This window comes from Lonchura striata, chromosome 4 (genome assembly GCF_046129695.1).
Source record: "Lonchura striata isolate bLonStr1 chromosome 4, bLonStr1.mat, whole genome shotgun sequence".
Taxonomy (NCBI): Eukaryota; Metazoa; Chordata; class Aves; order Passeriformes; family Estrildidae; genus Lonchura; species Lonchura striata.
Window position 1 is genome coordinate 65,573,124 of NC_134606.1, and position 12,750 is coordinate 65,585,873.

A 12,750-nucleotide genomic window follows, 5' to 3' on the forward strand; every position below is an offset into this window, starting at 1 on the left:
CAGAGTTTTGGTCTCAAATTTGATGTGTTTCACTGTGTTCATGTACAGAATAGTCCCGCTGTAAATTGGAAAGGTATTTCCAGTTTGAGGCACAATTAGAAGGAAAAAAAAATGTTTATCTTTTTAGTTCCCAAACCCAGAAACAAAAATTGCTGCCATGTAACTCCATTGAGTACTGGCTTGAGTATGTCTTGTATAGTTCTTAAATGTAGATAGAAACATTACATATGCATAGGAATGCAGTTCCTCCAGGAATACATGGAACAGGATGGGCTGGCAAGTGCTCCCTTATGCTACACACTTAATGAGACATAGCTTTTTAAAAATAGTTTGTATTCCGTGCTGTTGTGAGCCTTTATCATGAGAGAGAACCTCAGCAGTGGGGTGCTCCCTAACAAAGCAGTTCTTTTTGTATGCTTGTCTACCAAGACAGCCCCCTTACTACTGACATATTTGTCTATGAACTATCATAATTTGTCACTGAGAGGGGTTTAATAATATAGGATTTTATTCTTCCTCATAACTTGTTCCATATCTTAGCCTTCCTCCTTTTTTATATGCTTTTTGGTTTCCTTCTTACTGTTCAAGTCCCTCCTTACAAGCCATCTCTTTTTTGCAAGTCACTGTAAGAATATCTCACCACGTATATGTATTATATTATTTAGGGAATTAACATCACACTAACGTCTGGCTTCCAGCTTTATAAATCACACATCACTAAATTGTGCTCCTCTATTTTTTGTTTCATTTTGCAGTCCTTGTCCAAAAATTCTTTATTTTTTTAGCACGGTCACTGTTATTTTACACTGAATGTGCCTGACATTATACAGCTGTATTCAGAATGGATTCAAGAGCCTGGTGGGTAGTTTCTTCTCTGTGTAATCTTAAGATTGCTGTAAAATGTGTCAGCATTAGTTGAATATGTGTTGTGCTGGATTCAAACCCAGCACAATAAGCTCTACAATTTTATGGTTTTGGTTAAATTGATTTGTGCAGCACTTGAGAAGCTTTTGCACCTAATTGTTATTCTCATAGTGGCAGAGCATTTCCAGATCCTCAGGATCAAATCTCTGGGTGTCTAAAAACTTTCACTATAAAAAAAATCTTGCATTTTCCAATTATGTAAGGGTTCTCTATCAGTATCTGATTATGATCTCTCTGGTTTTGCATCCTGTGATGCTAGCTAAAATGTTCCTATTCTTCTTCCTTTTCCATTTCAGTAGCTTCTATTAGAAGACAGAAATTATTTCTGCTTTTCCCTTGCTCTTTCAAAAATCTCTGTGTTAGAGAATCTTAAATCTTCAGCCACATTTCTAGTACATGTCTGTGTTTGTACTCAAAAATAAATCAGTCTTTAAAACAGGACAATCTGATGCTGCAGTCACATTCACGATTGCTTCTTATACTTGGACAGAGTATGCTTTCCCCTCTTGTGCCTTTTTAAGCTTTTATTATATGCTTATTGTCTCCTAGTTTTACCTGACATTATCATGTTCCTTGACAGAGTCAGTCTTTGCAAGACTGTAATCTCTGTGCCTGGTCTTTTATTTCTCTTTATGTGTCCATGTGTTTGAAGTACCATCTGGTTGTCCATCAAATCCATACCTTTACTAAACACTTTAGCAAAATTTTTCATGCTGGAAAATGAGGATCTGTAAAATACATTATGTCTGGGTAAAATACATTATGTCTTTTTATAATGCTCTCTTTGATGTATGTGCTTTGCCTTATCTTTCCTTCAATCCTATACCCTCTTTATTTTCTACCTAATTTTTTCTCTCCTTTGGTTTGTTGTTTTTTTTTTATTATTAATATTATAATTTCATTGTTATCAGTATTATCATTATTTTTTTTCATTATTATGCCTGCTTCCAGTAAATATTTTTCATTGATTTCTCACCCATTTTTTTTTCCCCTTACTTTCTTCCCTTTCCCTTTATATGTTCTGCACCTGCATCTCTCCTATTTTGATTTTTTTCCTTTCTGTCCACTCCTTACCAGGTTGACAGAAGGAACCAAAGGCTATTTGCTTTGGGTAAGCATTGATTAGAAGAGGAAACAGAGCAGGATTATGCTCTTTTGATGGCTTTTCCTTTGCAGCTGACTCTGGGTTTAAAGAGCATCTGCTGTCTGCTGCTCAGGGTGGGCTCAGAGGATTGGGACACCAGCAATTGAGAAGTCCTCAGAAGAGTGACAGGCATAGCACATTTGCTGTGCATAGAAGGGGTTCATGCTGAACACTCCTAAGTATTTTTCATTAATTCTTAAAAGTCTAAATTATGGTCTCGTCTCTTTCATGCTTTTATAGAAGATAATTAAGTTTCCCTGCACACTGGATGGTATAAAAACTGATGGAAAATTTTTCTTATCAGAACTGGTTTTTTGAGGTAGCAAAATGGATTTTCAACAGAAAACTGTTTTGGAAAGTTTTTGTTCTCTGGAAAAGTCTTACAGGTCTGGTTTGAATAAAAGTTTAATTTTAGTAAATATTTGATGTTGCTGAATTTCAGTTTCAGAAGCAGTTTGGTTTCCCTTTTCCTTTTTTTATGATACATTTTAATCAGCTTCTACTAGCTTTAGATACTAGTTCCCCTCCAGAGCACAGACCTCACTTTTTCCCCACTCACCTTTCTGTTGGAATCTATGCATGCATCTCATCATCATCAGTATTATTTAAAGGTACTGATCTGAGGTTTGCAGCACTGAATTTCTTTCCCCTGTGAGTGTGTGACAGCAGCTTCTGTCTTCCCACTGTGCAATCCCTAGACTGTGTAGGGTCTTTAGCTCTTGCTGCTTGTCTTTACTAGCAGATTTCAGCACTGTGTCTAGATACACATGGGAATGGTACTCTGTGAGGTAAAGATTGCTCTCACAGACAAAGGCACAACAGGGATCAGTAGCTGTCAATGCAAGTGAAATAAATTCAGGCTTGTAGTATGGTGCAATTTCCTACATGGTTACCTATACCTTAATGTTATTTGTGTGGGACTGGGTAGTTCTCTAAATGCCGAATCCTGGTAAAAATACCCCATTCTCTGGGGAAATGATAGTGGTATTTGTACAAGGAAGGTTAGAGAAGGTGTTCATAGTAGTTCTTATGGTTTTAGGGTACTTCTCTGGAGCTACCACCCAACTTTTTTCCACACTTGGAAACTTAAAACTGCTCTCGCAGAAGCTCTGTATGATGGGCAGAGATAAACCCTATGGAGTGAAACATCAGCTTTTCACAACAGGGCCTCTGCAAAGCCCTTAGCTGGGTGACAGTGATGAACCAATGTCAGCTTGGTGTCTCTTTGTGACTGTTCTTATAGGGAGGAAACTGCAAGAAAAGGCACTTGCAATGAAAACAGTCTGAGCCACTTCTATTTTTTGTGTCTGAAGATAGCTAGCAAATGCAGAGAGGTGTCTATAAGCCTGCACCAACCAACCATTTGCTGAAGTTTGTCTTGCAGCGTGAAAGATGTGAAAGCCTTTTTTCTTCTAAAACTTTTATTTTACTGTTGAATGCCAGCACAAGGAAATATTGTGATAGAATGCAACCTAAAGCAGCAAAGCTATCACAGGTGAGGATGAAATAGTTCAAAACACAGTTCAAAACATGATAGTACCATCATTCACTTTGTCAGAGAAACAGCTGAAATAGCCATTAGATGAAAGTCACATGGATGAACCTGAATCCTGGAGAGGTGGATTCATGTTGATGAGAAAATAAAAGCCATCAAAGTAGGTGGTGACCCCTGTGGTCTCCCCATCACATGGGAAGTCTTTCTCTTGGAAACTGTGAAATGTCTTTGACTAATCCATGTATCTTAAACCTCATTTCAGTTCTGCACTGACTCCCCTTTCTCACTGCACCCACTGTCATGATCTTTGGCATTTTCTTATTTGCTGCCTCACTGCTGTTTGTCCCAGTCCTTCCTTGCTGCCTTTACAGGCGGTGCAATCATTCCTTGAGATGATGAGGTTCTTTGTCAGCTCCAGTTTGAGCTTCTATGTTTTTCTCTCTTTGCATTTAGCAGTTTTGCATGTTTGGGAATGGCGAGTGCATTGTTCCCAGAGTATTGCCCAGCTGGACCCACAGGTGAATTAGGTAAAGCCACCAAACAGCTTAACTGCCTGTGAAAACCTCTGTCTAAGGCAGCTGGGATTCTCTAGGGCACACTGATTCTTCAGGGAGCTCATCTGTCATCTTCACTCCCCTGACTTGCTGACTCCTGCTTTAGAAGATACAAAGGAAAATTTATTTTTTCAATGTTAGTGGGTGTATGGTTTATTTTTTTTTCCATTTAGAAGCATTCTCTTTTCTTTATGGTATACCCAGACAGCCTTTTTTTTCCTCCCTTTTTTTCCTATCCTAGTCTAGTAATCAGAACTTATTGAGATGCAAGTTAAGAGAGCCCACAGACAGTTTTTAAAACAAAAGTATTACTGCATAGATATTTCTTTCCAAAATTATGGCTTCTAATGGTTGTTAGTGCAAAGAAATTTTTGGTGCCGGAGAAGTGGTGTTATCTGGTTTCTAAATATGCATGACATCACTTCTTTCTACAATAATTAAAAGTTTTATTCCCATTAACTACTTTATCTAACCATCTTTCTGCTATTAGACTTACAGAAAATAACAAAGCAAGCACTGAATTTTTAGTGGAAAATATCTCCTATTGAGTACATTTGTACATTTGAAGTGTAGAATCTGTTCTTAGCTCTTAACCAATGCTGTGTTGAATTAGCACCATGATTACTGTTATCTTTCCATGTTCTGGCCACTAACCAGAAATACTTTTTGCCAATGCAAAGACAACTCTGCAAATTCTATCACAAAGCTGTTATCTTTGGCTCTCACTAGCCAAATGTGTTGTGGATTAGCCCACAAAACAGGAGCTACTGTGCATATGTAAAGCAATAGTCTCCTTGGTAGTAATGATAACAGGGAGGCAGTTTTAATGGGACCTCACCTGGATTAATACAGCAATTCCTAAAATCTCTTCCTTGCAAATGAGACCAGTACTTAAAAACCACTTCTCACTTTGGTAAGCTAGTGATTTGGCTACATTAAACTCAGTAGTAGGTATTTTTAAATGATGTCTACATCACATTAAATTAATTTGGAGAACACTTCATGGCCCAGCTGAGGAAAACATTTGCAAGAATAGTTACAGTTAAGCTCACATTTAGTTCTTGCTGAGAAAGGACTAGAAGTTGAGCACCTTGACTAAATGTCACTGAAAGTGGTTCTGTGAGGAAATGTCATCTATGAAAGATGTAGAAGTGTCTGACATAGCCCAGAGGCTTATTACTAAGAATGTTAGTGTGGTCATTTCAGGTGAAGCTTATGCCCTTCTATAGCACTGTGAATGCTAAGCACTTTTATTTGAAATTGTAAAAGATGAGATACATACACTTTATATATGTCATTAAAGTGGTGCTTAATAAATGCCAATTAAAAGAGATTATTTCATTATTTTTCCTTTCTTTACATAGTTTGGCTTCTGCTTTCTGGGTTATCAGCCATGTCTGCACCACAATAGGAAGCAAAGGTGCCTCTCAACCTCCAGTGGACACTGTGACCCTTCCCTCTGTGAAAAAGCTGGCTGCCCAAACCCTTTCAAACTCAGCTGCTGTTACTTCTCCAAGGTGTTTTATTTGATGTTTGTCACCACTGCATGCAGAGGAACAATCACAGCTGTGGGAAGCGTGGACAGCTGTTTAGTTATTTGCAGATGGCTTAAAGATGTGTATCAAGCAGTCATTTGTACTTGCTCGGTGAGCTAGAGGAGTTCATGTCATTTAGAATAGCCACACAGCATTTCTTTGCTAGTCACGGAGTTGCCTAAATTGGAAATACAAATATATCTAAGGCCAATCTGATACACAGCAGCTCCTTACCTTATACCCATTCCAGTTTGGAAGCAATTATGGTAATGTTTTGCAGTTTTGGTTCCAGTAGATAAAACTTTGCATCCTGTCTTGTGGCCTTATCAGTTTGCCAACTTCATTTTGTTTTGAGAAATTCTGGACAGGTTTCCTTAATATTCCCAGTGGTACAAGTCAGTTTTAGATAGAACTTTTAGCCATTTAAACAATTGTTTGGGTTATGTTGAGATGATGGGAAACTGTAACCAAGGAGGAGGGAAGTGTAACATTAACAGATGTTCCTCCTTTAGACATTCCTAAAAAGCTAATTGCCACATATAGTTAAAGGGCTCTTCCTGGAAAATATTCCAATTATTGCTTCTAATAATCTTTAAGTATATTCAGGTGCCCCAGAACAACTGTGTTAACCTCACAGAAAGACTTGCTAGACCAGGCAAATATTAATGTAGGATACACAAGTGCTAATGAATACCTGAGGTGAATCCATAGTATCTTGTGTGCTTTGCAAATCTGTATTTATCACCACAAGCCTCAAAGATGTTCCATAATGTGAATGGCCTGCCATGTGAGTGGAGGTGATTAGTATCTGTTTGTGAGTGCTGTGCTCTTCACAGGCCTGGGCCCTATTTTGCCTTCTCCTGTATCTCCTTGTTTAATAAAACAGAATTGGAATCCATGCATCAGTGAATTGCTGCAGGTGTGATTAATTTATAAATAAACCTGATGTTCATGCTGTTATTCACCAGTTGTCTCCACTTGTTGGCAAGAGTTTCAGGATCTGAGAATGCATTAAGTCTTTATTCATAAAGTGCACGATATTAAGTCAACTTTAAAAAAAGTAATTACAATTTCATTTTGGTTTCCATCTTTATGCAATGTCCCTATCACTGAAATGGATAATATTTACAGCATGTAAGCACCTCCAGGCTCTAGCAGTGAATAGATTGTACCTTTTTTTGGGAAAGGGTGCTGCTCTGTACAGACTTGGTAGCATGAAATCTGAAAGAATGTATGAAGTTTTAAACAGGTGGGTGAATTTTAGGTCCACTTTTATAGCTACTTTGAAGAAGCACACAAATGACTGGAAAAGTCACAAGAAGTTCATAGAAAAGAAAAGCTTCTCCAGCAGCAGTATGCTGATCTCAGTTGTTTATGCATGGAGTATTGGGATTAGACTGGGCTCTAAGCTGACTTTCCACAGGCCATACTTTCCATATGCACACTGCTTTCAGACCAGCTCAGGAGCAGATTTCTAAGATTTCAGGTTAGTCACTGTTTAAGGGTCTCCAAAGTTCCTATTTAATTTAGTTACATTTTCGTATGTTATGAAAAGAATTCCAAGAACTGTAAATTCCAACTCCCAAATCTTTCCTTTAGAAAAAGCATTCTGAGATTGCTGATTTCCAGAAATGCACTTACCTATGCCACTAATTTGTAATCTCACTTCTGAAAATCCTAACCATTCTGAAATCAATGGCACACCTTCCTAAGGATTTAATTGCCAAATAGATCAGGAAAAATAACACCTGAGCTCATTGTATCTTCTGCTGCCCTCATAGTATTTAACACTTTTTCAAGTATAGAAGAGCCACCAAGAAACATAATACCAGGCTTTCACCAGCCCTGACAATGAAGTATCAGCAGTCAGCATTTCATATGAATTGTACACATCTGTTGGATTCAAGCAAGGCATCAGACAACACCAGAACTCCATTAAGATAATTCTGTAATTGCATAAAATGATGGGTCAGCCTGTAAGTGCCTTGAGCCTGTAAATATTAACTGGCATTGAATTCTCCAGCACATTTAACAAAGGGTCCACCCAGCCTCAAGTGAATGTGTAAAGTGTGTAGTCATTGTTACATTTATGATATAGGGAGAAGTTAATTTTCTTACCTTTTGAAGAGTTTGAGAATAGTAGGTCATGTCTTATGTGTATTTCTGACAGTAAGCTTCAAAACATTTTTTTCTGAAATCTCCTGACAGCTAAAATTTGGTTCCTGCAAGGCTTATAACTGTTGTGTGAAGTGAAAGGAGTTGGGTTGTGTGGTACTGCTAGAGCTGTGCTAGGAAGGGGCTGAGAAGTTTGGTGTACAAGATGCACATTCCCACTAGCTTGTCTCCAAGGGCAGGGAGAGAGGGTGCTGCCTGACAAAAGTCATAATTGAGAGAAAATCTCCAGAATCTCAGGCAGATACTGGCTGGATGCACTGCAAAAATACCTGCTCTAAACTGGGAGAGTGAGAGCAATATGGTTTTCACACCTTTCTTCACTAACTGGTATACTAAGAAGGAATGGCAATGATGACAGCCTCATCACGAGGGGAGTGCTTCCGTGGTGGTTGTTAAGAGAATGCTCAAAATTAGCATTCACTGTCTCCAGTGAAGGAGTGGAATCTGTGTTTTATGCCATCCATCTATATACCAAATAAATGCGGACAGTTGTCATGGAAATAGTTACAGAGACAACGTCTATCCACATTAAACCTAGCAGAGGTAATTTCTAAACTGCTTCCTGTCCGACCAAGATGGCATTTAATATAGGCTGAATTTGTTCCAGACACAGGATTATTAGTTATTAGGTCTTGAAATACAGGGCTGGTTGGTGATCTTTTTTTTTTTTTTCCTTTTTTTCCATAAGTTTTCTAGAAATACCATTCAGCTGAAGAGACCATAGTGTAGGCAATGCCACATGTGATTTCAGTGCCTTTATTCTGATATGCATATTGTGTTTTGAGTGGTGTCATTCTGTTTTGAGAGCTTGTGGGATTTTCAAATCCACTGCTAAACTCATTTGGGTTCTCTAACATACTTCAGATCACTCTCTTTTTCAGAGTCTGATTACAAGATACTGAATGCTGATTTGTACAGCAATTGGGCTGTTTTCAGATTTTCACTTCACCTTCATTTTGGAAATCTTTAACTGTTTAACCTCTCTGTAAATCTTCAGCATGGCATATTACAGTGAAATTCTCTGCTAATCAAGGTGGTTGCTAATGAGAGAATCACTGTCTCTCACTCAGTAGAGGCACTGCTGTATCCTAAGGACATCTTGCCTTTTGATCTCCTTGATCCAGATTAAATGTAGGAGGCTAAATTCAGACAGAAATATCAAATGCAGAGCACTGCTTAACAGAAATGTTACAATTACATTCAAGTATGAGAAATCAAAGGAGGGATTCAGATAGGTAATTGAGCATGGAAATAAGAGGGTAGCTAAAGTTCATGATTTCAGCTTGTAGTTCTGATCTGCTCGTATTTAGATACTGAGTCATCCAAGGCAGAAAAGTAAACGAGGAGAGAGAATATAAGCTGTCATACAAGAACCAAGGTAAATAGAATTACCTGCCTCTCATGTCCTCTCTCTATGGGCTGAATTAATCTCTGATGCCATCCAAACGCAGAAATACATGAGCAATGCTAATATTACCAGCAGACAAAAATTTTCAATAGTTATGACTGGCATTCCTCCCTGGGAGCCAGTGTGTGTTTTGTTTGTTGTTGGGTTTTGTTAGGTATTTTTGGGGGGTGTTTTTTTGTTTGTTTTTGTTCATTTTTTGGGGGTTTTTTTTTGGTTTTTTTTTGGTTGGTTGGTTTTTTGTTTGGTTTTTTTTACTTGTTTTTTTTAAGGGGAGAGGAAACAGGCATGTGAAATAGCATGTAAATATCTGAAACAGCATGCTACAAGATCTGAGTTGCATAGTCAGGGAATAACTAGAAGTTACCATTGAAGATTGGCTTAAAACAAACCTTGCTTTGGAATCAACAGTGCAGCTTAAGTACAGCTCTTTCTTGTGTACTAAATCTTGCTAAATTTGGGGCAAGATATAGTTTCTGAACATCTTAAATATGAAATGTTTCATATAAAATTCTTCTTTCAAGCAATTTAAATAGTTACAAAATTCATATTCAAACTCTGAACCTTCTGGCTGCAGTACATGCTCAGAAAATGAGATTTCACTAGGGAAATATAACCTCTGCCTTACATGGAAAACTCTTATAATCAGCACGTACTGTAAAAATATTTGCATGGGTATTCATTTGAGACTTAAAAAGCAAGAATCTAATTAGCAATGTACTGTAGTACATTGTGTCAGCATTATGTTAAGTACTTTTGTTTTCATCATCCTCAAAGCATGCCTAAATCTCAGAGAGAAATGAGGAAAACCATATAATCAACCATACAAAATCAGTCACGGCTGTACAAAATGTAGTGTGGGCAAAAATGTGCCCTTTGGTGAAGCCTGAAAATATTGACAGACAACTCTGACAAAAGCTTTGTTGTAGGAATGTGAGCACCTGCGACACACACTAAGCATCAGCAGAGCGTCATGAATCTGTCTGAGAAGCATGTGTTAAGAGGTATGTATTTGTGACTGAAGAGGAATTTAGTTCTGAATTTATTTCTGCATTGCCACGTTCTTGTTAAAGTACAGAGGAAGAACTCTGCCTCTTTAGAGATTTGGACCTGTTTATGCATATCACTCCCATGCAGGCATAAATATCTTTATTTAGGGGTTGATAGCATGAATCCTTTGCCTGTGGGCACAGATGTGTGTATGCCTGTGTGTCCTTATTCACATACATGTATCTCAAAAAATGGTAACCTCATCGAGGGAGACCAGCAACAGCAGGTAATCCACACCTGGTATTGAACTCACAGGAGAGCCAAGGATGTAGAGATCCCATACCATTATTTGGCCGAGAATGATCTATGAAGACATAAAAAGCCCTGTGTTTGATCTGCACATGGCATGGTGGTAGTACTTTTGCTGGCTTGTTTTGCAATTCATTTCAATTGCAGTTCTGCAGGACATGGGGAAGAAAGAAAAAATTAGATCTTTTTAAAATGTTTAGAAAGATCTTAGAACCCCCTCTTCTGTGTGCTTTTCTGATTTGGGGAGATTCAGGAGAGAGGTAGGAAAAACAAATTGTTTCAGCCAACTTGAGTCCTTAACCTTTCCAGTATTATAATGCAAATAAAATGTGTTGTCTTGAAATGTAAATAAAATGTTTGATACAGACAACTCATAATGCAACCCTGCAACTTGTATATGCACAGGTGTAGCAGAGCGGGGACAGGAATTTGCCTTCTATTTGTCAGATCCTTAGGTAAAAGCCTTAACTAAAAAGACAAGGTTCCCTGTAGGAAAATGAGAGATTAGTTTTCAGTGTAGGCCCTCATGCTGAAAATACTCATGCAGGCATGTACCATGGATGCAATGAACTTGTTTGATCTATTCATAGCTTTACTCAGTGTATGTTTTTACCCAGATGGTGCTCCTTAAATTTCACTGGACTGTGTGTATGAGCAGCAGTTCACACTAACGATCACAGTGAAGGACAAGAGTCCAGGTAGCAAACAAATATACTTAATTAAGTAGGCATTCACAATTAATGTAATAATTATGATCATTTTATGTTGTCTCTCTGCAAGAAGGATTTGTAACTTTCAAAATTGCTAGTAATTACTATCTTGTTTTTGTTTTGGATAATTTTCTTTCCAAGGATAAGTAAATAACATTTAATTTTGAAAATGGAGAAACATGCAAAAAGGGTGGAGTAGCCAAACCTATGCCAAGAGTGGATTCCAACCTTCCAGCATCTTCTTCACTCCGTACTATTAGATTATTCCCATCCCTACAGCACCTTGTTTCTCCAAGCTTCCTATTTGATAGTTTTGGTTCCATATGTTGACTTTTTTCATACGCTTGAGCTCCCACCAAGACTGGTTTGCTTTTTTTTTCTAGCAAGACTGAAATTTTCCTCCCATTTCAATTGAAGTCTATTTGTATTCACCTCTTTCATAAGCTATTCTTGTCATTTAATTTTTAAATGTTATCATTTTCATATACATTCTGAAATTCTGCTTTAATCTACCAATTCATAGTTTTGTAACTTAAAAAAAAAATAATACCTGTAAAGGGGGAAAATAATCCAGGAATTACATTAAATATGCTTACATCAAACTATAGTTAGACCAAATGTCTTTCCCCATCTTCCTTCCCCTCCTACTGAAATAGTAGATTTCATGTTAAATACAAGAGTTGAATAAAACATTTTATTTTTTTTAACATCCCCAGCCACTGAATGGTGTTTCATCTGCTGATACCCTGATTCTTGTACAATATATCTGGTACACATAAACTCACCCAGGATGGCTAATTTTAAGGCTTGCTGGGACAGAGATCCTGATGGGGTATCGTGATGTCTGCAGCTCTCTTTGGGAGGGTTATAAATGAAAGCTTAGTGGGTCCAGATTAAAAGTACAGGAGGTTTTTTGTTTTGGTTTTGTTTTGTTTTCCTCTGCAGCATGTGCCAGGAAGCTGGCTTCCCTTGTGCTGTTTGTTACTTTAAAAGCATTTGAAAATACAAATGCAATGATTTAATTGAGCTCAATGATTGCCAGGTATTTTCTGTGACTTTTAATGGGTTCAATTACTAGATTGGGATCACATCAAAGGAACTGCAGGATTATTAGCATTACAAATCTGCTTCCTGATCAGAACTACTCAGCACATTGAGTTTAAGGAGGGGAGATTAATATATTTCTGTAAAATGAATGAAACCACCTCAGGTTCTAAAACAGCCTCTTGCATACTCCATAAAACTTCCCTCTGTAAGGAGCCAGATGCTGTGAGGTGCTGATTGTCAATTTTATGCTAATGGTTCTAACTTTGGAGGCTCTACAGAAAAGCAGTGAACATGGGAATAGTGCCCCATTCTCTCTTGTTCTCTTCCTTCCTTGTCCTTCTTCAAGCTGCATGACTCCCACTCCCACACTGCGGTTTGCTTCCCTTTTAGCTCTTCCAAAATGAGTTGGGCTTCAAAAAGACTTTTTAAAGATTAAAGAATAAATTAATCTTGTTTGTTTTT

The 12,750-nt window shown here is 37.8% G+C and overlaps 1 protein-coding gene across 2 annotated transcripts in view; it reads left to right on the forward strand.

Annotated features, from left to right (window-relative positions):
* Positions 1-12,750, forward strand: part of RNF150 (ring finger protein 150) — a 119,517-nt gene that overhangs the window by 8,154 nt on the left and 98,613 nt on the right. The gene's annotated exons all lie outside the window — the stretch shown is intronic.